General features: G+C 37.5%; 1 protein-coding gene across 1 annotated transcript in view; it reads left to right on the top strand.

Moving 5' to 3' along the window:
• The window catches only part of Hs3st-A (Heparan sulfate 3-O sulfotransferase-A), a 210,557-nt gene that overhangs the window by 91,108 nt on the left and 95,123 nt on the right, over positions 1-24,326 (top strand). Inside the window, exon 2 of the mRNA XM_033482615.2 lies at positions 17,091-17,177. The gene's annotated coding sequence lies outside the window, so the exon portion shown is untranslated. The remainder of the gene's footprint in view (positions 1-17,090; positions 17,178-24,326) is intronic.

Here is a 24,326-nt window from a genome sequence, read left to right as displayed (position 1 = left end):
AATTTCCTAATCGTCGCGATTCGTTGGCAACAGTTTGACGTGGTTCGCCCCAAGGATCGTCTTGTTTGATCTCCGCGTAGGCACTTTTGTCAAAGGTCGGTGAAACGGTTTCGGAGGAGCACGATGCAGCGAAGTGCACGGTGCATTAAATGCGTTCAGCGCGTTCACCGCCGTGGGGAATTCGCGAGGCGCAGGTTACCGCGAGTTAATTAGCAATCAGTTGTATAACAATATAATTATACGTGCCGCGAAGTTATTGTTTTCGTCTGTTGTTTGACTCCCTGTTATCTCGTCGTAAATCATACTGCTTAAAAATCCAGTTGACAACTGTGCCCGACGCTCACCAAACGCTTCGAATCTTGTTCGCAATACTTCGAATGTTGAAAATGGTTTAGGAGAATGCACGATGCTCGAGATGATCGAACTATTCGTCGAATCACTAAGTTTGTACCTTGGAGAAAACCTTGGATCATTATTTTGCAGCCTATTTTACTAGACATTTTAATTTCATGCATATCAAATTGAACTCGCTTGCTTGTAGGAGACTTATATTTTTTTAAATAATTAATTAAACGTTATCAAGCTTATAACGTGGAAATTCTTTTGAATTGTTGTACAGCGATTTTTATAGCAAGTTCGGTGCAAAGAGTTTACATTGTTTTCTTGTACGACGAATTTTTTCCATACATTTACTATTTTTTAAATTGTATGTAAGATGTAAGTATATAATCTAAATATAAACTAAATATAATATATCATCTAAATATAATTTAGATGTAAACTAAATATAATAATATCATCTAAATATAATTTAAATATAATCTACGTATGATTTAAATATAATTTAAATATAATCTAACATAATCTAATATAATCTAAATATAATGTAATATAATCTATATATAAATATAAACTACTACAATAGAAATATAATATAAAAATGTGATTTAAATATAATTTAAATATAATTTAAATATAATCTAAATATGAACTATAATCTAACTATAATAGAAATGTGTGAGAGAGATCTAAATATAAACTGTTATCTAAATACGTATATACGTATATAACCAGCTCACAAACTAAGGCTCTCGAATTTAAATCTTTAATAAAGAATTAATAGAATAAAAAATTAATCGAATAAAGAATTAATAGAATAAAGAATTAATCGCGTAAAGAAATAATCGCATAAAGAATTATTCGAATAAAGAATTAATCGAATAAACAGATCAAATAATTTAGAACGAATAAAACATTCGGCTAGAAGAAATTGATTCGGACGATTATCTTCGATAAATATTGATTCGAAAGGATCCGAATAATGCCGAATTCTGTTTAGAACCAGGATGTCGCGCGATCGTTTTCATCCGTCATTCGGAAGATCTGGGAGCCTCTGGCCGGAGTTGACAGGCGTAACGACTCCCGGAACAAGCGGCTGTCGTCGAAACGGGGCCTCGGGGTGAATCAAAGATAGTCATTACCGGCGCGGCCGTATCTCCGTGCCACCTCCGACGAAATTAGTCTAGCCCGTGGCGCGTTCTAAAGGGGTGCTTCACACGTACGCTATAAAAGAATAATGGTAGTTCCATCTGGGATGCGGAGGGCGCGGCTGCGAGCGGTTGGAGGATACTGTTCCCGCAATAACTCGCAATCAAGATATTAGGAGAGAGAGATAGAGGCGAAGACGAAGTGTGTTTTAAGTGACTAAGAGGCGAGTGCCTTCGAGACTCTCTCCGCGCAGACAAGCCGAGGCTGCTGGATCCCGTTGACCCCGATTCCTCGACTCGTACACACACGTGCACACACACACCTGCACACACGCGAGCTTCCCTTAATCACCCTTGACCCATTTACCCCGCGAAATTGTGCATACCACCTTTCCAATCTTCCGCCTGCACGTCCGCGATGATTCTTTCAAGAAGGCGTCGCGTCGCGTCGCGTCGCGTCGCGTCGCGTCGCGTCGCGGCATGTCGCGACAAATAGCATCGCTACTGTTTCGATACTGCATCAGGCTCGTCATCCTGTCGAAAACGTCGTGTTATGCCACCAGTGTCGATCCCGGAGTTGCATTTTTGATGACTCTTTTCGTCAACTTGCGTGTCTTTCGTTCACTGCGATCGCAGTTATCCTAGTATTGCAATTGGATTACTCAAGCAATTATAATTACAAATAAATTCAATCACATTCTAATTCAATTCCATCGTAATTCGCAATTCAGATCTCCATTCGATTAAATGACAATGTAATTCGCAATTCGATCGCAATCGAATTTATTGCATTACAATTACGATCGAATTATATTGATTACGATATAATTGATTTGAATGTACCTATTCTGTATAATTTTTCAGGAACATTTAATACGGTTGTCGAAAGATATTTCTATGATTAAATTACTATTATTGCAATGGTAAAAGTTACTTAACACGTTGACTGCCGCGTCACCCGTATTCGGGTGACAGCAAAAGCTCTCATCAGGCCACGTCACCCGTAATTCGGGTGACGCTGATTTGACTACTTACAAAGGATTTCCGAAAATATTTCGACAAATATTCTACAGGAGGTAATGAAACTATTGAATTCTTATAAAAATGGTTTATTAAAAAAATTATTCGCAGTGTATAACATTAAAACATTCTCCGCAAAGTTGAGGTTGATCAGGACAGCTTGGACAAAAAGTTGTTTGTTTTTTCAGATATGCTCGTGCCTCTGATCGGTCCATTTCGTATCTTTTATTTGAACTGTAGCTTCCTCAGTATCATCGACATTTCTTTCTTCTTCCATGTAACCGATTCTCGTAAAATCTCGTCAATAGTATCTTCGCAACATTCATTATCACTAAGATTATATTTATCAGTATCCAAATCAGAATCTGACGATGTAATTTTATTTATGCTTCTCCTTCCGGGCAATCCGATCTCTTTCCATTATTGAACAAAAATAAGGGCAGAGATTTTAAGTTATACCATTCGGTACTCGGCAAAGATTCCAACTGTTCATGCAGGAACAGAAACAGATATGAATTAACAGCGCACGCTTCCTATAGCGGCACGGGTGGCCTGTAGGAGATTTTGTTGTAAATACGCGTGGCAGTCAACGTGTTAAACAATTTAGGTTCTTCTCGTCGAACAGCGATGAAATTAACTTCTTTCTCCGACATGCTTCGCTGTACGATTCAAATCGTAAGCGTTCGTTCTTGTTGACTTGGCAATCCGTGGCTTCCAAACAATTAATCGCTTTATTAAGTCACACGGAACGGATAAGTACGACGGTATCGAACGACGAACGAGACGCAGTTGTCAGCCAATTATTATGCGGGAAATTGAAATCAGAATGGACACCGCGCGGAACTTATGTTAGACCGATCTGTTGGAACGAATGTGGAACGAATGTGCGACAAACGTGCGACGAATGTAAAACGAATGCGCGACAAATGTGCAACGGATATGAAACAAATGTGAAACGAATGTAGAACCAACGTTCCGAAGGTGTCGAAAGTCGGACCGGCTAAAACTTAGCGTGAAATCACGCGACATTCAAAGAGCGTGCGAGCCCGCGTGTTTCTATTAATTAAAAATCTGTTAGAAGCGGATCGGTATCGTATCACGCGAAATACCATTAAATCGTGTGATCCTAATCTGTTCGTAACAGATTTAAATATGGTAAACCTTCGATTATCTGAACACAAAATTGATGGTTGATTTCTTTCTATTTTAGCTAAATTATTAACACAATAGCATAAAACGATAGTTTTATGCTATTATTATCTCGAATTTTACTTCGTTATTATTTCGAATTACCAAAAATCTAATGATTAAGGAATATCCAGTTCGGTTAATCGAGGTTCTACTGTAACAGAAACACGCGGGCTCGCACTCTTCGAATGCCACGTGATTTCACGCGATTTCGGGTGACGCGACATCGGCGCGTTTCTGCCTTGAATCGCGGAAACGAAGCATCGACGTCCTATAAATGCCGAAGAACAGGCTCCAGAGGAGAGAAGCGTTCGGTCCTGTAACGACCCTGAATGGTGCGCCGAGGATGCTGGACGTCAGCAGAGGGACACCGTGTAGATGGTTGCTCTAGAGACCTCGACCGTCAGGAATCGACATGGATGTAATTGGACGCGACGAAATTATTCAGCATCGCTCGTATTCTCGTTCGGTATCACCGAACGAAAATAACTTGGCGTGTCCTTGCTGTGCACGCCGCTTCGATCGCATCGGAATTAGCTGCCTGTGCATCGTGGGAAAAATAATTCATTAGCCGTCCCCTTATGAACGGGCGCGGAGGAGCAGAGAGAGAGAGAGAGAGAGAGAGAGAGACAGAGCAAAAGAGAGCGCGCGCGCTAGAGAGCAAGAGAGCAAGAGAGCGAGAGAGAGATAATGAGAGGGAGAATGAGAGAGAGAGAGAGAGAGGCAGAGCAAAAGAGAGCGCGCGCGCTAGAGAGCAAGAGAGCAAGAGAGCGAGAGAGAGATAATGAGAGGGAGACTGAGAGAGAGAGAGAGAGAGAGAGAGAGAGAGAGAGAGAGAGAAAGAGGCAGAACAAAAGAGAGCGCGCGCGCTAGAGAGCGAGAGAGAGATAATGAGAGGGAGACTGAGAGAGAGAGAGAGAGAGAGAGAGAGAGAGAGAGAGAGGCAGAACAAAAGAGAGCACGCGCGCTAGAGAGCAAGAGAGCGAGAGAGAGATAATGAGAGGGAGAATGAGAGAGAGAGAGAGAGAATGAGAAGGAGAATGAGAGAGAGAGAGAATGAGAGGAGAGGCGGTGGTTCGCGTGGACAATCGGTCACGAATCAACTTCGGGGTCTATTCACGCGAGCCGCCATTGTTGCTTAACGATCAACGTTCATTGCCGGCCCCGCACGGCCGACATTATTCCGAAATGGCGCGCGCTCCTCTCCGTGTCGTACACGTGTATTTATACGTGGTACGCGTGCACCGTTTAGCCGATTCGAGTCACGAAAATAATCCGAGCTTCGATCCAGCCCGCCGCGCCGCCATTACGCCCGTCCGCAGGCCGAACACTATGTAACGAACGGTTTATAAATCATTTTTAATGACCGGCCGCGGGACGTCGAGCCGCGCCGACGCGACCCGGCCTCGCATTTCCATAGATTGCTCTCGCAAAAACTATATGCCCGCAAGTTGAAACAATCTAATTTCTTCATCCCAGCGTGTTGCTCCGATAATCTCCTCTCTCTCTCTCTTGATTAATTTGCCAGCCGCATTCGCGGCTTCATCGACGAACTTTCGGGGCCATTCGCAGTTCTACTTAACCATTTTCTCGAACAACCCCTTATGGTTTCTTTCGCAGCTACGATAATTACCACCTCTGTAATAAATTGCTGATTCGCGGGCTGCTGAAAGCAGCTGCTTTATATTAGTTTATAAATGTAACGAGACATTTATACCGATCTTGAACGAGTGTTGTTGTATCGGGTCGTTGCAAAAGTAATTTCGATTTTTCTGGAAACTGTCTATTTGGAAAACCGAAGTTACTTTTGTAATTAGTGAATGAGACAACTATACTTAATACTATATACTTAATACGCTATTTCTACAATTAACACTAAATTTGCGGAACTCGTCAAGGATCGCGCTAATTATTTAATTTCTGATTGTTTAGATTACAAGAGTACACTTGCGAGTTATTTATTCAATATACACGTTACTTGCCGATAAATATTATTTGGTTGTTGCAAATGGAATTTCGATTTTTCTTGAAACTATTTGGAAAACCGAAATTACTTTTGTAATTAGTGAACGAAACAACTATACTTAATACTATATACTTAATACACTATTTCTACAATTAACACTAAATTTGCGGAACTCGTCAAGGATCACGCTAATTGTTTAATTTCTGACTGTTTAAATTACAAGGGTACACTTGCGAGTTATTTATTCAATATACACGTTACTTGCCGATAAATATTATTCGGTTGTTGCAAATGTAATTTCGATTTTTCTTGAAACTATTTGGAAAACCGAAATTACTTTTGTAATTAGTGAATGAGACAACTATACTTAATACTATATACTTAATACGCTATTTCTACAATTAACACTAAATTTGCGGAACTCGTCAAGGATCACGCTAATTGTTTAATTTCTGATTGTTTAGATTACAAGAGTACACTTGCGAGTTATTTATTCAATATACACGTTACTTGCCGATAAATATTATTTGGTTGTTGCAAATGGAATTTCGATTTTTCTTGAAACTATTTGGAAAACCGAAATTACTTTTGTAATTAGTGAACGAAACAACTATACTTAATACAATATACTTAATACACTATTTCTACAATTAACACTAAATTTGCGGAACTCGTCAAGGATCACGCTAATTGTTTAATTTCTGATTGTTTAGATTACAAGAGTACACTTGCGAGTTATTTATTCAATATACACGTTACTTGCCGATAAATATTATTTATATAATATTCATATTTATATTTAATATTATTATTAATTTTATATAATATTATTATTTATTTTTAATATATATATATAATAATATTATTATTTATTTTTAGCTATGTATTTGAAAAATCGAAATTATTTTTGCAATAACCAAATAGTAACGCGTATATTGAATAAATAACTCGTAAGTGTATCTTTGCAATCTAAACGATCAGAAATTAAATAATTAGCGTGATCCTTGACGGGTTCCGTAAATCTAGCGTTAATTCTAGAAATAGTGTATTAAGTATAGAGTATTAAGTATAGTTGTTTCGTTCACTGATTATAATTGTGTACAGTTCCTTTCACGTGAGCGTACTATCGAGAGTGAATTTTCCATGGCAAATGTCGTGATTGCAACATTAAGTCTGGACATCATCGCGAAATTATTGCGGAGAATCTACGTAACCATCTAATATAGACACACGGAATCATTAATCAATCGCAGGGAAGCAAGTCTAATATTTAATCTATATTTAATTCGTCTGTTTCGTAAGAGCGAAGCGGCGCGCCTCCGGCGTCGACTCCGGTCGCTTCGACTTCGATATCGCTTCTACACAAACATCCCGGTCCGAACTGTTATCCGATTAACGAATTTATTGTTGCAGCAAATATGATCGTATTAAATATAGGATGAAATAAATATGATGATTCGTTAAACATGCGGAGTAAATACAACGTATGGAAGATAATGCGAGCGGCAACAGCAATTGGCGGTGCAGAGGCATTGTTCGGCCATCGAAAGCCCGGAATAGCATCCACGTTGTCAAATGAATATGCTCATTTCAACAGATTTTCTCTGTTCTTGCTTTCTATCAATCATCCGTTGGCATCGACAGAGAAAACTTCTACAGAACTTTATCGTTCGTTCGACAAATCCATCGACGTTTCTCTCGTTCGTTCGTCATTGTCTCTGAGATAAAAACCGATCAATGGATATCTTCTTTTGTAGTTTCTCTAGCTGCTCTAATTAAAAATACAATACCCAATCAATTTCGCCAGATTTTCTCCGCTCTTGCTTACCGTTAATTATCTGCTCGCATCGCCAGCGAAAACTCGTAAAGAACGTTGTTGTTCGCTCGACAAGTTAATTGACATTTCTTTCGTTTCGCCATTGTCTCTGATACGAAATCTAGTCAATAGAATTCTTCTTTTACGCGTTTTCGGTATTTTTAATTAGAAACGCGATGCATAATCAATTTCAGTCTATGGTATTGCCTTTAGAATTCCACGCTTCTAATCAGTAGGCTGCTGATTTTACGTATTTAGAACAAAAGTGATTGAAGCAAAAAATTGTGAATATATTACAGGATTCGAAGAATTCGATTACACTGTTCGTAACGTAATTATCCCGAGAGAAAAAAGGTGTCTACGCGATTCCAGCGAGTCCCGCGACGAACGCAGTGAAATCTGATTTCGCCTAAAAATCCGCAGTTCGCCGATCATCGAGTCTACAGACCGGGAATGCGAAATGATCGGGTCAAGGTTTTTAGTTGAGATTCCGGAGAACTCGGCGTTCTTGAACGGATCTAAATTGTCGTTTATTTTCGGGCGGGATCGGAACAGCAATTGAAACAATTTCGGAGGAGAACGGCGGACACGGGACGCGATATATCCGGCCAAAAATTTCATTCCCTGCAGTTACATCGGAATGGCATTCGACATTGTTTGAACAGTAGGAAAACAAACGTTCCTTTCGTTAACGATTTTTCACAAAGCGTAAACCGAAACGTTTCGCCGGCAGACGCGCGCCGGTTGTCTGTCGATTCGGCTCTTATTTTCCTCTGTTTCACATTTGTTTCACTTGCGGCGGATCGAAAATTCCTGAAAATGTTTCCGCTCCTCGGGGAAACAACTGGAAGTCCTCCTCGCGACCCGATAACTTAGCCGATGTTTTTCTTCGAGGAAAGTGCGCGCACTTTCCCTCTCTCTCTCTCTCTCTCTCTCTCTCTGGGGCAAAAAAAAGAAAAGAAACGATGATTAGGAATTCTTCGTTGAAGCCGCGCGTTAATTACGCATCGCTGCTCCAGCGGTTACAGGCTGGCTACCCTGTGAAACAGTTTCCGTTTGTCTTTCCACTTCTTGCGCCTTTTACGCTTGTTTATCCTACCATTTCACCCGTCCACCGTTGCAATTACGTATCACAATGATTCCATATGTTCCTGCTTTCGGCGCACGAAAAGCCTCGTAATTGGACGGCCGAGTTTACGCGATTCACACTTCCGTGGACGAGCAAGAAATTCAAGTCGGCTTACCTCTCTTCCGCTTTTCGAGGAAAATTGATTAAACGATACGTCGGAGTATAGTGAGTCTAGTTCCGCGAGGTTTTTAACCAGCCAGTTGCAATCTCTTTGAAAAGTATGCAGGTTCTTGTAATTATACCGTACATGCGTTCGATCTCCTTCATTTTGTTTAAATACGACGCTTTTGCAAAATGTATAATTTCATCAAAAATGTCGAAGCATATATTCTTTTTAAATGACAACGTACTGCATTACGACGAGTATACTCGTCAGAGACAGCTAACTGGTTAAACGCGTACCAATTAGCGACGATGGCATTGTTGCATACTAACAGATCGCATCGAGATGAACGTGAAAGGATATTCAGCAAACTTTGCGAAAATTAAACATTTTCAACAGACGAGAAGCAACCACAAGCTTTCGTCCTTTTTTCCAATAAAAGTTTTCAGAAAGAACGAAAGACTTCGAAACTAGCGGAACGTTCTAAAATTGTTTAAAATATGAAGAATTATTCGAATAAATACATAGAATAATTTATGACGAACGATGAACAATCGTTATTCGAACAAAATATTCGACTAAAAAGAATTCATTCGAATCTTTATTTTTCTTAGATAATTATATATTGATTCGACACGATTCGAATAATGCCCGACTCTGTCAAAAACCGATCTATTTTCGAAGTTAAAAAATTGAAAGCAACCGTGCTGTTGCCCGGAGCGTCGAACAATGGAACGAAACGACTTGTTTCCGCGCGAATAGTGAAATATCGCTGGTATTTCTCCGCATCTATCTCAGGGTGCGAGAAAGCTGCCATGAAGGGGCGCATAACGTTATAGCGAATGTTCGATCCAATCGGCCGTCCGCCATTTTATATCCTGCTCTTTACAAGCGAGCCTATCCGGGGCCTGTTTGATACCGTTCGCGATCGAACCCTCGGTGATGACCGGCGATCAAGGGATTTACTCGCGAACAAAACGGGGTCGCAGGGCTAACATCCCCGGAATTATGTATCGGACCGTCTTATGAATAATGCGACAGCGTCTTTCGGTTGGGGGCGGCGGTGCCATAAACTTTATAGGCACTAGACCAACAGACGGATCCACCTCTGTGCAAGCTATCCCGAAATAAACAGTTTGCATCGAAGAGGAACGAGGCTCTTAGCGATCGTTTCCTAAATTTGTTCGGAACGTGGAGGATCGATTAGAGATGTGCCCGTTTATAATCGGTATTACATCAATATCTCAGAGATACTTAATAATGTATTGATAACATCGAGCAAAATATCGTTAAGGAAATTTGAGAGACCAAATTCTAAATGATACGTATATTAATATATATTCAAATATGTATTTTATTATATTAAATATTATATATTAAAATATGTATTTTATTGTATTAAATATTATATGTTAAAATATCTATTTTCTTGTATTAAATATTACATATTCAAATATGTATTTTATTGTATTAAATATTATACATTAAAATATGTATTTTATTGGATTAAATATTACATATTAAAATATGTATTTTATTGAATTAAATACTATACATTAAAATATGTATTTTATTGTATTAATTATTACATATTAAAATATGTATTTTATTATATTAAATATTACATATTCAAATATGTATTTTATTGTATTAAATATTATACATTAAAATATGTATTTTATTGTATTAAATATTATACATTAAAATATGTATTTTATTGTATTAATTATTACATATTAAAATATGTATTTTATTGGATTAAATATTACATATTAAAATATGTATTTTATTGAATTAAATACTATACATTAAAATATGTATTTTATTGTATTAATTATTACATATTAAAATATGTATTTTATTATATTAAATATTACATATTAAAATATGTATTTTATTGTATTAAATATTATATGTTAAAATATGTATTTTATTGTATTAAATATTATATATTAAAATATGTATTTTATTGTATTAAATATTATATGTTAAAATATCTATTTTCTTGTATTAAATATTACATATTCAAATATGTATTTTATTGTATTAAATATTATACATTAAAATATGTATTTTATTGTATTAAATATTATATATTAAAATATGTATTTTATTGTATTAAATGTTGTATATTAAAATACGTATATTTCATTATATTAAATATTAAATATTAAAATAAAATACATATTAACAGTACATTTTAACAATATACGTTCGTGTTCGAAGATTCACTGACTATATTTTTCAGTCGAATCGTTACGGTCGCTAGTTCCGATTAATTTCTGCTCGACCTCGACTCCGAGCAGACTACGCGGATTGAGATCGCATACTTTATTGAGAACGCATCGAGCAAACGGTCTTAGCAGCCCCGAACAACGCAGTCGACGCGGCCAAAAGATTACTGGAAAAGTAATACTCGCTCGCGTATTTCAGAGCAAGCCGGAGAGTATCTTACGGCTTAGTCTGTTTCACGACGCGCAATTATACGCGACGCAGCCTGTAAAATACAGGATTGCATAAACATCGTTGTACGTGCAACTCGCCGGTACGTGAATCGTCGTTGTTCGACTCGGTGCTGCTCCTCAAAGTTGAATTATCTTCGACATATCATGATTCGCGCATGTAGACGCTGCCTCTGTTGTCCTGACGTCAAAATTTATGGCAGTTTGATATCACAAAATATTCTGTACAATCATAATAATTTGGCTACAGCGAAGTTACCGCAGCGAGCACATTCGGTTTACACTACTAAGAATGATTTTTTTACTTGATATACTAAATATACTTGGATAGTCCAAAGTGAAAAAAAGTTGTGATAGCTTATTTGTTTGCTTGTCAATTTTCATTTCGTTAAGTATGTTGTTTCGATTTCAATTTGATTTCTTTCGTCTTCAATTCTATTTGTTTTGATTTCAATTCGATTTATTTTGATTTCAATTCGATTTGTTTTGTTTACAATTAGATTTGTTTTCTCTTCAATTCGATTTATTTTGATTTCAATTCGATTTGTTTTGTCTTCAATTTGATTTGTTTTTACTTCAGTTCGATTTATTTTGTCTCCAGTTAGATTTGTTTCTACTTGAATTTGATTTGTTTTCACTCGAATTAGTTTTGTTTCGTCTTCAATTAAATTTGTTTTTAATTGAATTTTATTTGCTTTGACTATAATTAAATTTGTTTTGTTTTCAATATCATTTGTTTTGTCCTGAATTCGATTTGTTTTCACTTCAATTCGATTTATTTTGTCTTCAGTTAGATTTGTTTTTACTCAAATTTGATTTGTTTTCACATCAATTAGTTTTGTTTCGTCTTCGATTAAATTTGTTTTTAATTGAATTTTATTTGCTTTGACTATGATTAAATTTGTTTTGTTTTCAATATGATTTATTTTGTCCTGAATTCGATTTGTTTTCACTTCAATTCGATTTATTTTGTCTTCAGTTAGATTCGTTTTTACTCGAATTTGATTTGTTTTCCCATCAATTAGTTTTGTTTCGTCTTCGATTAAATTTGTTTTGACTTCAATTTGATTTGCTTTGTCTATAATTAAATTTGTTTCGTCTGCAATACGATTCGTTTGATCCCAAATTATATTTATTTTTGCTTCAATCTGATTTGCTTTAACTTCAGTTTGACTTGTTTTACCTTCAATTCGATTTGATTTCGGGTCGCCCGACCGACGTTGAAAGCCCGTTAAAGACGAAGAATCGTGTGATCCCCGTAAGTGTCAACGTGTTCGGGAACCACCGATGCATTCGTTGTCGTGCTGAGTAATCGTGTTTCAGGCTCACACTCGTGGCACTTTCGCGAACGCGGTACGCGCGATTAAATCCACTTAGCTCGTTAACGTCGGTTCAAGGAAGCAATTAACGGCGTCGCGAATTAACCGGAGGACGGGAATCTGTTAAACTCGCGGCACTAACGGGAACCGGCGCGGCAACAAGGACGAAGAGGAAAAAAAAAGAGAAGGGTTGCGGCCGAACTTTCCTGTTAAAGGTCGCCGCGTTCGCTCGGGGACCGGTTAAACATGGAATTTCGGTCGAACCGATCCGGCGAAACTCGGAATTACTGATAGCGGATAAATAGCACCGGGATTGTTCAATTTGCTCGTGACGTTAGCCTCTCGTTAGCCCTGGCGAATTCCGATCGATCGCCGGCGAATTTCCACGGCGCGGCGCGGCTCCGGTTCAAGTGCATCGCGGTTGCAACGAGAAAAATTTCGCATGCATGCGACCGGTCTCCTGCGACACGATTGTACAATTGGGCGGTTCTTATTTATCGACTCTCTATCTTCTCTAGTATTACTTACACAAATTTATTTATTTATTTATTTATTCTTTTGCGGGCGTAACGCGATATAATTAATATGCAAGGAATTAATTGGACAGCCTGCCGCTGTTGTCTTGAAGTCTGAATATTTTCGAAGTCTAAACAAATGCGTTGAGTAACACTTTCTCATCCTTAATTTCTCGTGTGCTTTTTACTCATACTCTTTCTATGTATTCTAGTCTTATTTATTCTTTTCTATTTTGTTTGTTGTTTTAACGAACTCATACTGTATTATTACTGTATTTTCTCCGTTTACAAATTATTTAAATATCTTGATCGCTTACTTTATCTTCTATTGCATTTTTTTTATTCTATCATCTCTTTTTCTTTCTTTATTTATTTCTTTTCATATTGTTATATTATACTAACACAGGCACTTTCTTCCATTGATCAAATAGTTATAATGATTATTGTTAGTATAGTATAACAATATGAAAAGAGATAAAAAAAGGAAAGAAATGATAGAATAAAAGGATACAACAGAAGATAAAGTAAGTGATCAAGATATTTAAATAATTTGTAAACAGAGAAAATAATAGAGAACAATACAGCATTATTGTTATTATTATTTTCATGATTCATTTCATTTTCAATCATCTAAAAATATACCAAAATATACAGAAAAATTTAAATTTGGCAGATGGAATTATGTTATACGTTTGACGAAAATTTCTGTGAGAGCAAGTTTTCAGAAAAATATTTGACGTATATTTCACTTACATATTTTATATATATTTTATACCGAAATGACAAAATCGTATTTATTTCGACCTTTCGTCGTTTTCATTCCAATGCGTGCTCGGGCCAACAAATTTGAAGGGATCTCTATAATTTCAGAAATTTTCGAACGTAATACGCGAAATTTGACGTTTAAACCGGCGCTTTGCGATAAACAATAAACGAAACGCAACAAACTGGAAAGCAAATAGACAGTTTACGCGCGTCTTACGCACGGAAAACCCGCGGTCCAATGATCGATCAAATTCTCCACCTTTCGTCAAGGGTGCCGTCGAATTGGAGATAGAACAAAAGGGCTGTTCAGCTCCGATAATCGAATTTCTGCCAGTTCGGGATGCATTCGAGTGTGCTATTCATCGAGAACTCGAGTGTCCGGCGAGTTTTCGAGGATTATTTTGCATTTGCCGTTGCTTCGTTTGAAATCATCGGATGCGGAAATCCGTAACAATTTTAGCACTGGTTAGAATAATGAACGCGCGTCGCCGCGCGGGAAAAGCTCTTGTCTCTTGTAAATACGTTCTTTCGAATTCGCCAGGCCGCCTAGTGCGTCGTGCATAGTCTTCGATGCAGTTACGAACTGTCGGATACGGATGCACATTATTTTACGTTCTTTGTTCTCCGAGGAACTGTGCCGTACTCCGAGGAAAACGGAGATGCGTCTTCGCCTGAACCATTCTAGAGAGCCTAATTTAGCAACCCTCGACATTCCCCAAATGCATACAATTGTGAAAAATGTTTTTATCGATAATGATTGCCGACCTGTTGCTCTTAATAGAAAATCTCTGTATTTAACCTGCTGTGCTGAACATTTATCAATTTCATTTATACCATCGAATTTACCAGATTGCAGATTTGATGCACTTATGGCAGAACTGAGTGGGTGCAGTTTAAAACAGCGAAGAGATTTAAAGAAACGAAGAATGTTGATGTATTGATTCGAACTTATCAAAACGATTAAAACAGAAAAAAATATTCTGTCTGGCAATCGATGCAGACAACTTTTATTTTGCACAATGATCCACAGTCTACCTGCGTACCTTTTAATACAATTATTTACAAGATAACCAGCACGTCGATGCTCTTTGTTATTAATCTTGTTCACACGATGCGAATTGAACAATGCAACGACACATTCGTGCCAGTTTCATTACCTATTTATTTTCTCGTTGCCGACTGAATGCGACGTGCGAACACACTTCTTTTTTTTCGGAAATTTGTTACCATATAAACGTCCCCTCGTAATATTGCTGCAACGCGGGGTCGGAAGATCATTCTCTGAAAATCTGCGAAAGATCAAAGGTGCGCGCGGCAGGTGTGTTAGTCGGCCGAGTCGCTAAAAAGCAGGATTGATTTTCGCGAGTTGAAAGCCTCGGACCTCGGCACGGGAAAAAATGGTGTTCCAGGATTTTTGTTGTCCCGCTCGTTCCACGTCGGACCACGCAGCCGCGGCAACTTTGCCGGTTTAACACGTTCCGTGCCGAGCTTTTTTTACTCGAATCTTCACACTTTGATATTTTACTAAAACTTGATGTATTACGTGCAATTATTAATTCTCGTACACATAACAACGTAACAAAAACTTATCAACGCCCATTCTTGCGGTGGAAATTGATTCTTCGGTTCTAAATTTCTTGTAAACAATTTGTTCAGTTCACTAAGTAAACATGCAAGCGTGTACCATCGATGGTACACGTGGCACGGAACGTGTTAATAAAGAGTAACGTACGTACGCGAGGGTCGACGGGGCCGGAATCGGGCAGAACGTCACGCAAAGACCTCTTCCCTTCGAGATTAAACATTTCCCTAGTTTGACCTCTGATTCCCTCTTCCTCTGCCTGGCTTCGTCGCATTTTTCCTCGCATCTGCAATATTAAGAGCATTCACGACGACGCCCCGCGCAGATAGAGAGGAAGAAAATCTCGCCCGTTCGTTCCGCCGCCGGCTTCGTTCGTCGGCGGAGTTTTGCAAATCCCGAGCCAAAATCTAGATGGCCGTTTTGCTGATACGTTCGTTAACTCCTTAAGCGATCTATAAATCTAAACAAATCCAGCGTAGATATTACCGCGATTAATTCGATTATCGCGGCTGAATAGCCCTTTTGTTCTATCTCCAATTCGACGGCACCCTTGGCGAAAGGTGGAGAATTTGATCGATCATTGGACCGCGGGTTTTCCGCGCTTAAGACGCGCGTAAACTGTCTATTTGCTTTCCAGTTTGTTGCGTTTCGTTTATTGTTTATCGCAAAGCGCCGGTTTAAACGTCAAGTTTCGCGTATTACGTTCGAAAATTTCTGAAATTATAGAGATCCCTTCAAATTTGTTGGTCCGTGCACGCATTGGAATGAAAACGACGAAAGGTCTAAATAAACACGATCTTGTCATTTCGATATAAAATATGTAAGTGAAATATACGTCAAATATTTTTCTGAAAACTTGCTCTCACAGAAATTTTCGTCAAACGTATAACATAATTCCATCTGCCAAATTTAAATTTTTCTGTATATTTTGGTATATTTTTAGATGATTGAAAATGAAATGAATCATGAAAATAATAATAACAATAATTCTGTATTATTCTCTATTATTTTCTCTATTTACAAATTATTTAACTATTTTGATCATTTACTTCATCTTCTGTTGTATCCTTTTATTCTATCATTTCTTTCCTTTTTTTATCTCTTTTCATACTGTTATATTATACTAACAGCAATAATAATAATTATTTGATCAACGGAAGAAAGTGTCTGTGTTAGTATAATATAACAATATGAAAAGAAATAAAGAAAGAAAGAAAAAGAAATGATAGAATAAAAAGAATGCAATAGAAGATAAAGTAAGCGATCAAGATATTTAAATAATTTGTAAACGGAGAAAATACTAGAGAACAATATAGTACGAGATTGTTAAAACGACGAACAGAACAAAAAAGAATGGTGTCCTATAATTATGTTAACTCCCGGAAAGCGGTGATTCCTGAGGTCATTTGAAGTAACTTTTTTCTTCGCGAAAATGCAATCCGCGGTTCTGTTTACGAAAACAGTGAATTTATATTATTCGATTTATTATATATTCGTTTCTATTAACGAAACACGTTGACCAATGAGAGGCGAGCACGGCTCAATGAGCATAAGAACGATCTGTTCGCACCATAAATGCATCCGTAAATGAATTTACTCACGAGTTCACTTTCCAACGCCGAAAAATCGTCTGAATATGGCCAGCTTATACATTGTATTTACGCTGCTTTATACGCCGATCTAGCGTGGTTTAACGAACGTAACATTCCAGTAACGTAATCCTTGCTTCTGATTGCAGATTTTCGAGCATAAGAGGCAGCCTGCATGGACCTACTGTTGACGGTCTTCATGCAAGGACTGCAGACACCTAGTCAAGCCGGAGAGGGTGAGTGTGAATGTCAATACCGTATGACATTAGCAATCAAAGACAAGACACTATTTAATAACAGAAATCAAGCGGAAGTTAAAGTAAATGGTATAAATTAACCCCTTAACGCGCAGAAACGTATTAACACGGGCGTGCAAAACCGGCCAAAATGTGCAGACCCGTATATATACGGTCGGCGTCGCAACTTATGTTATGTTACCTATATTAATTGAAAAACAGTACGATGGGTACAAAATTCGATCTGCAATGCGATTCAATATTCACTATAATTATTTATCCACTATTTTTATTGAATTTTTAGTAATTTTTGTATTTTTTTTACATATTTATTGAAATTAAGGTTCAAATATGTATTTTCTTAGATAAAAAGAATTGATTTTTTTTGGTCGGTTTTTTTTTTTAAATTGTGCATTAAGGGGTTAACAAGCGGTTCACAATTGAAATAGCAAAATTAAATTAGCTCCGTTGCGTTGCAGCAACAGGAGTTAAAAATCACGATGCACAAACGGATCTTGATAAAATAGCCTTTTTGAATATATATTATTAGAAATAAAAGATTTTATTTGTAAGTCGACAGAATGTAATTTTAAAAATCGAATATTTCATCGTTGCCAAAAACTTTCTAAGATTACGATTCAAAGAGTACTTTATTCGAAAAACACTGAAAACATTTTGTGTCCTGTTTGAAATACTGTTCTATTTGAATTGTGAAGAATCTATCATATCAAACAGTATTTCAAATGTTTTCTGTATAAACATTATCCAGAGCTCTGTGCACAATCCCCTGGATCGCGAGGAAGAAACAACAGAACAAAATACTTCGTCGCATAGTTTCTAAAAATGCGTTTGAATTAAGCAAGCAGGATAAAAAAATCGGTGGGTTTAAAATTTAATTAAGATTCGATAGAATGACAATTTTTATTTGTGCTCTCTCGATCGAAAACGAACTGAATATATTGCGATTATTATTATCGCACCATCTTTCGCTGCTCTTATTACCGGGTCGCGACACAGATGATACCAACCCTATGCCGTCCGCGGATCTTGGATACGATTCTTTTGTTTGACGCCGGCATAATAGCTTGGAAATTTTAGATTTAAAAGAAAATTTCGGAGATGGCGGTAATATGAATTCCTAAAATTAAAATAAGTCACATCCAAGAATTTTCGTACTTAATTCTTAGTTGACACGTTGAATGCCACGCCGGTTTTACAGAAATTGTCCGCGGCGCCACGATGAATTTTCTTTTCTGTGATACATGTAATGTTGAAATATTATCTGCAATAGATAAGTTACAGCGTATAACCATATTTGACATGTTAATTGCGGCAGGGGTCACTGTTTGAATCGACGATGGTAATAGTACAAAATTTTAGATATTGTCATTTGTTTGAAATTATATATATTTCTATCAATTTGGGCGCGCCGGTCACCGGTGACCCCCATGGCGTCACCGTCAAGTTAAGTGCCGGTCACCGGTGACCCCCGTGGCATTCAACGTGTTAAATAAGCACAATGCTATAGTTAGTTTGTTGCCTTTTAACACCCAAGAAATATAGTTCGAATGTTATTTCAATTTTTTTAAATGGCACCAAAGTGGCACCACCGGCATACAAAAGACAGTTTTTGCATGGCACCAGCGTGGTGCCACCGGACGGACCATAGTGTCAAAATTATCCTAAATTATAATAATTTATTGTATCGACGTGGGAAAGGAACAGGACTCGCCTGTTGCAAGAAATAGGAGAACGATTCGGAGAGAAATTTGTCAGCGGCGATAAACGCGTGCGAGAGAACGATGTTTCAGTAATTGAGACTCGACGGCGGTGTCAGCAGCGACGAATTAAACGTAGCCGAGGATTCTTCTTTTGTCTGAGTGGAACTAGTCGCGAACCGGGGGATTGGGTTTCAGTTTGCTAGCTCGTTTCGCACAGGTACGTACTACGTACTAAGACGATCGATTCGAATCCCCCAGTGACGTAGCAATCTCCTCGACGGTGCTTTCGCGGGCTAACGGTTTCGTTCGGAGCGGTAATTGTATGGAATCGCCGGAGAAATTACGGAGAATCGGTATTCCACGCGAGCCGCATCTAATGCCCCGACGATCTAGAACGCCGCGGTCAACCATCTTCTCTTCGCCAATTTTCCTCGCCCTTTTACCATCGCGCCGATCCAAATATTGTCGTTCATTTTCTCCGAAGAAATGTGCAAAAATTGTTGCTTACAATTCGTCGGTAAATATTTGTCGCGTTAGCCGGTCTAGTTTACTGAACAACCACGAATTGAATTTCTGCAAAAATTCAAATTAGTTGAAATGACAAAAAGTAAAAACATCTTATATTTTTTTAATGTATTGTATTTTTGATTCTCTTTTTATTTGAGTGAATAATTGAACTTTGAACCATGCATTTCGTAGTGGACTTTGTAGATCTTAACGTTGTCACAAGTAGACAGGGCATTTTTATGCGAAATCAAAATTTCTCGAGCTTGTTGTAAGAGACAGAAATTAAATAAGAACAAATTGTTACTTTCAAGCATTTCGATAGGTTGAAAGTGATGCAACAATATTATTTATCGCGTCGATCGAAATATTATCATTAGATTGCGGATCTTTAGGCAGATTAAAAATTGTCTGCATCAGTTGCAAGACGTAGGAGCCAAATGTAATGTTATCTCTTTGTTAAATAATTTTAATTATTAATATTTAACATATCAACATCCTTAGTTCCTCTTAACTTCTATGCTTCACCTATACGTTTTTCCTGTAAATGCATAAAATCCGCAGTCTAATCATCACTCATTTTCTGCAGAGATTTGCAGAAATTTTTGCTTTGATATGAAATGTCGACTCTGCTAATACTGGACAGTTTAGTTGGTGATAACTCAGTGATCTTGGTCAGCGATGCGTCATCCAGTGACTGATTCTTCCAATATTGTTCCTTAAAAAGAATTATTCAGACATGCAGTCGGTCATGAAAATATTGGGACATTTGCAATGAAAACCTGCTATTTTCATTATCTTCAATCCATTTTCACGACTGTACTATTCACGATGTTTATAACAATTCTGAGAGATCATTTGCTTCATTCAGCAAATTTTTTGAAACATATTTTTGAAGATATTTCTTGCGAACGTACTAGCCTTGCCATTGTTTCTGATGTAACAGCGATTTCATTTAATTGTCGAAACTTGAGTAATTCAGTGAACGATTAAAAATACTCTGGATCAAAATTACTCGGCAATCGCAGTGCGAGGGTTCATTGTTTGTAGCTAGACTGCGGATTTTATGCAATGTATATGGTAAAAGAGAGTAGCTGAAATATGAAATTACGAAGACATAAGCAGAATTCAATAATATTGTTGCACCATTTTCAACCTATCGAAATGATTAAAAGTGACAATTTGTTTTTGTTTAATTTCTGTTTCTTACAACGGGTTCGAAAAATTTTTGTCACATAAAAATTCCCTGTCTACTTATGGCAATGTCGAGATCTATTATACAACGTCGAGATCTACAAAATGCAGTGCTCAAAGCTTAATTATTCACTGAAATAAAAAAATTAAAAAATACAATATTACATTAAAAAATATAAGAGGTTCGTACTTTTTGCCATTTTAACTAATTTCAATTTTTGCGGAAATTCTTTTCGTGGTCGCCAACGTTAAAAACAATTCAAATAAATTGTTATAATTTTCAAAGAGGTTCCGAGTACCGTAAATTTCCCTAATTTTCCTTCAGCTTGTAAACAAAAAAATGGACAATTTGCGAAGAGAACATACAATTATTCGAGCTTCGCACCTCGTTATTAGAATTGTTAACAATCGTCAACTATAAAAATGCACCGCGAGGCTCGCGTAATGGTATCTCTTCTTTCCAAATTCTCCAGTTTCGTTTACAAGCTGAAGGAAAATCGGGGAGAATTTACCGTTCTGCTGTTTAAAAAGTGTCCTAATATTTTAACGAGCAAATGCTGCGACTGCTCGAAAAAAAAAATACGAATCGTTCGATCGAACGAGTAAAGAGCGATTCTCGTTTGTAGAGCGTCGATAATAGTCGCGATGGACGAATAACCGGGCCCGGCAGCCTATTTACCGGGAGCTGAGCGATTGAAATTGGGTCATTACTTCCGACGATGGCCAGTGGACGTTTGGCAATGCCAGTCGACGAATTTTCGTTCTTGGAAACGTGACATTTAGATCGTGGCTCGGGTCCAGGCCAATCACGCCTCGCCGAGGAATTAGCTGGTTTCAGGAACAACCGCGCCCAGCCCGTTCCACTCGTCCCTCGGTTTTCTATTCTCTTTCGGCCCTGTTCTTTTGTTTCCGTTCGTTCCACGTTTCCTGCGATCCAAGACGAATCCCCGAAAGACAGGCGAAACGAGCGGGGCCGACCACAGGCCGCCTTTCCGCGAAATATTCATTGGCAGCGAAGCCTTCGCCCGAATTCGGACGAATCGGGCCGTGATAATGACCCTCGCGAATCGTCTTCCTTTCGTTTTCCTTTTCCTTTTCCTCTTTTTTCCTTTCTCTGTAGCGCACAGCGTTCTGGCCAAAGGACGAAAGTCAAAAGTTCGAAGTGAAAAATGTAAAAAAAGTCTTTCAGCGATGAATACGATAGTGTCAATAATTATAGATTCGAAGTAATTTTTACGTTTTCAGTGATATTTAACACGTTCCCTGCCAGACCGTTTTTTGAAGACTTTCCGTTCAAGCCGCGTGGGGCGTATGCGCCCCACGCTTTACATTTGTATTATTTTGTTTCTGGCGTATGCTTTACAATAATTAAAATAGTACACAAATCATAATTATCAAGGAAAGGTTGTATAGTTTAACATGCATAACACAGCAAACCAATAAATTTATTTTTCTAGGAATTACTTTAACAAATACCTGGCTGATCATTATTATGCCAAGCGAGTTGCATCCTCACATATAATTTTTTTTATCATGCCTATATTAGTTTAAAATATAACATTTTAGTTAAATTCAAGTTTGTATGCGATTACAAAGGGATGTTACGATGAACTTTGTTAAAACATGGCAAACATAAGTGTGGTTTATCTACACAACTATCGCAGAATGTTACAACTTTTACAGTACTATAGAACTATAAATCAATCCCAGCTTCAGTGAAGCAGTAAGTATTGTGTCAACGACACGCGAATAAATGACTGATCGGAATAAGAGAAATGCAGTTAAAACAAGTTACAGTAAAGAAAAATTGCCCATCACGCCGCGTGGGGCGTATACGCCCAACGATTAAATGAGGGCATCAGCAATAGTATTAAGATGTCCATAATTGACTGCATAATGAATTTTTAAAAAATTCTTCATTTTACAATGATAATACCAAATGGCTTGTACGGAAAGTTCAGCGTGGGGCGTATACGCCCCACGCGGCAGGGAACGTGTTAAATGAAAACATGTTAAAATTTCTATATATTTCTATAGTAGAAATAATAGAAAATAATATATTAATATATACAAGTAATATAATAGATATAATAATAGAAGATAATATAAAATAATATAATACAAATATTATCACATTATTTTATCTGATAATACAAAAAATTCACGAGTAACATTTATGTTCCAATTGCTTACTTTATTATCATTATTACTCGTTCGAGTTTCAATGACACATTTTATTCTTTTTAAAGAATCGATAATTCAATTGAGAACGGAAAATAGCAGTTAAAAATGCGAATTTAATTTTATGATTATCACTTGTTCGAATATCAGTGACGCAATTTATCTTTCTTATAAAGGGGATGATTTAATCGAGAACGAAAATTACGAATTAAAAAGAAGAACTTAATTCTACGGTTATTAGAGAAAACCGCGAATCTTCGTACCGCAAAATAAAAATGTCCTGTGGCTGTTAAAAGAAACGTGGCCTAAATAAAAATATATTTCATCTTCGAAGTATTTGAATAAATTACAAATAATATCGCGACAATCCTGAATTCGGTTTTATGCTTCATTTATCCGTTCCTGACGAAAATGCATAAAATCCGCAGTCCAGTTCATACTTGTTCGAATTTCAGTGACACGCTTTATTTTTTCTTATAAACGACGATTCAACCGTGAACGAGAACGACGGGTTAAAAGCGGGGAATTTAATTTTAATTTGATTATTACTTGTGTCGGATTTCAGTGTCACATTTTCTGTTCCTGGAAAATCGCAGTTGAAAACGCGAATGTAATCGAGTGCGAGAGAGAACTGCGATGAAAAATGAAAGTTCCAAGGGGAATGAAAAATTCCAATTAAAAATGAAGATACCGTCGGTTCCGTCTTCTTTTGTTCGTCGGGAGCAGCTTGTTTAAGACGGGCCGAGAGAGAGAGAGAGAGAGAGAGAGAGAGAGAGAGAGAGAGAGAGATTCCCGGAGTGAGCGAACTTGAGGAATGATTATAACAGTAATTACGACGCGGAGTCGCCGGGTTTTGCAATCGTGTAATATCGCGTTACAAAGGAGCAATTACGTAGGAGATTGTTATCGAGTCTGTTACCGCAAAGATTTTACACGGGAATCGTTCTGCGAGCAATCTGTTCTCGCGCCGCTACAATTTCACCCATTGCCGGATTGTTTCCGGCCCGGTCGATAAGTTTTAATTTCCTGATGGCAAAGCGTTGTCATCTTTTATCTTAGATGGCTTCGATTCCGAGATGAAAACAGGAGTCGAGAAGCCTCTGCTATAATTTCTATAATACGGCTCGCAGTTGTCGCGTTCGAGAACGATTTTATCCGCGCAACTGTGCCGGAAGCAGCGATCCTAATTGAACGGCGCGCCGGAATTCTAATTTTATACGATGCAACTCGATTTCAATGAATCCGAACTTTTGATATCGTTTGTTGAGAGACGTTAATTTTAATAGCGTCCCGGGAATGATCAAAAGACTTTCACGTGAATTTGTTAAATATGTGACGCGTGCAAATATGGCACAAATATCTGGGAATTCGAGAAGAAAATAAATGGATTGAAATATTTCATTGAGTAACTTCAGTTTTAATAAGCGTTCTCGAGTTCCATTGGGACCGTCAATTATTATTATACCGCGAATTTTTATGCGAAATGAAAATACTATGTATCGAGATAGCCCCAAGTAATAAGTTTATTCGCGTTCTTTAATCATTTTAA

This window comes from Megalopta genalis, chromosome 1, assembly GCF_051020955.1.
Source record: "Megalopta genalis isolate 19385.01 chromosome 1, iyMegGena1_principal, whole genome shotgun sequence".
NCBI lineage: Eukaryota > Metazoa > Arthropoda > Insecta > Hymenoptera > Halictidae > Megalopta > Megalopta genalis.
Note: the sequence above shows the minus strand (reverse complement) of the source record. Positions and strands in the feature narration are given on the sequence as shown.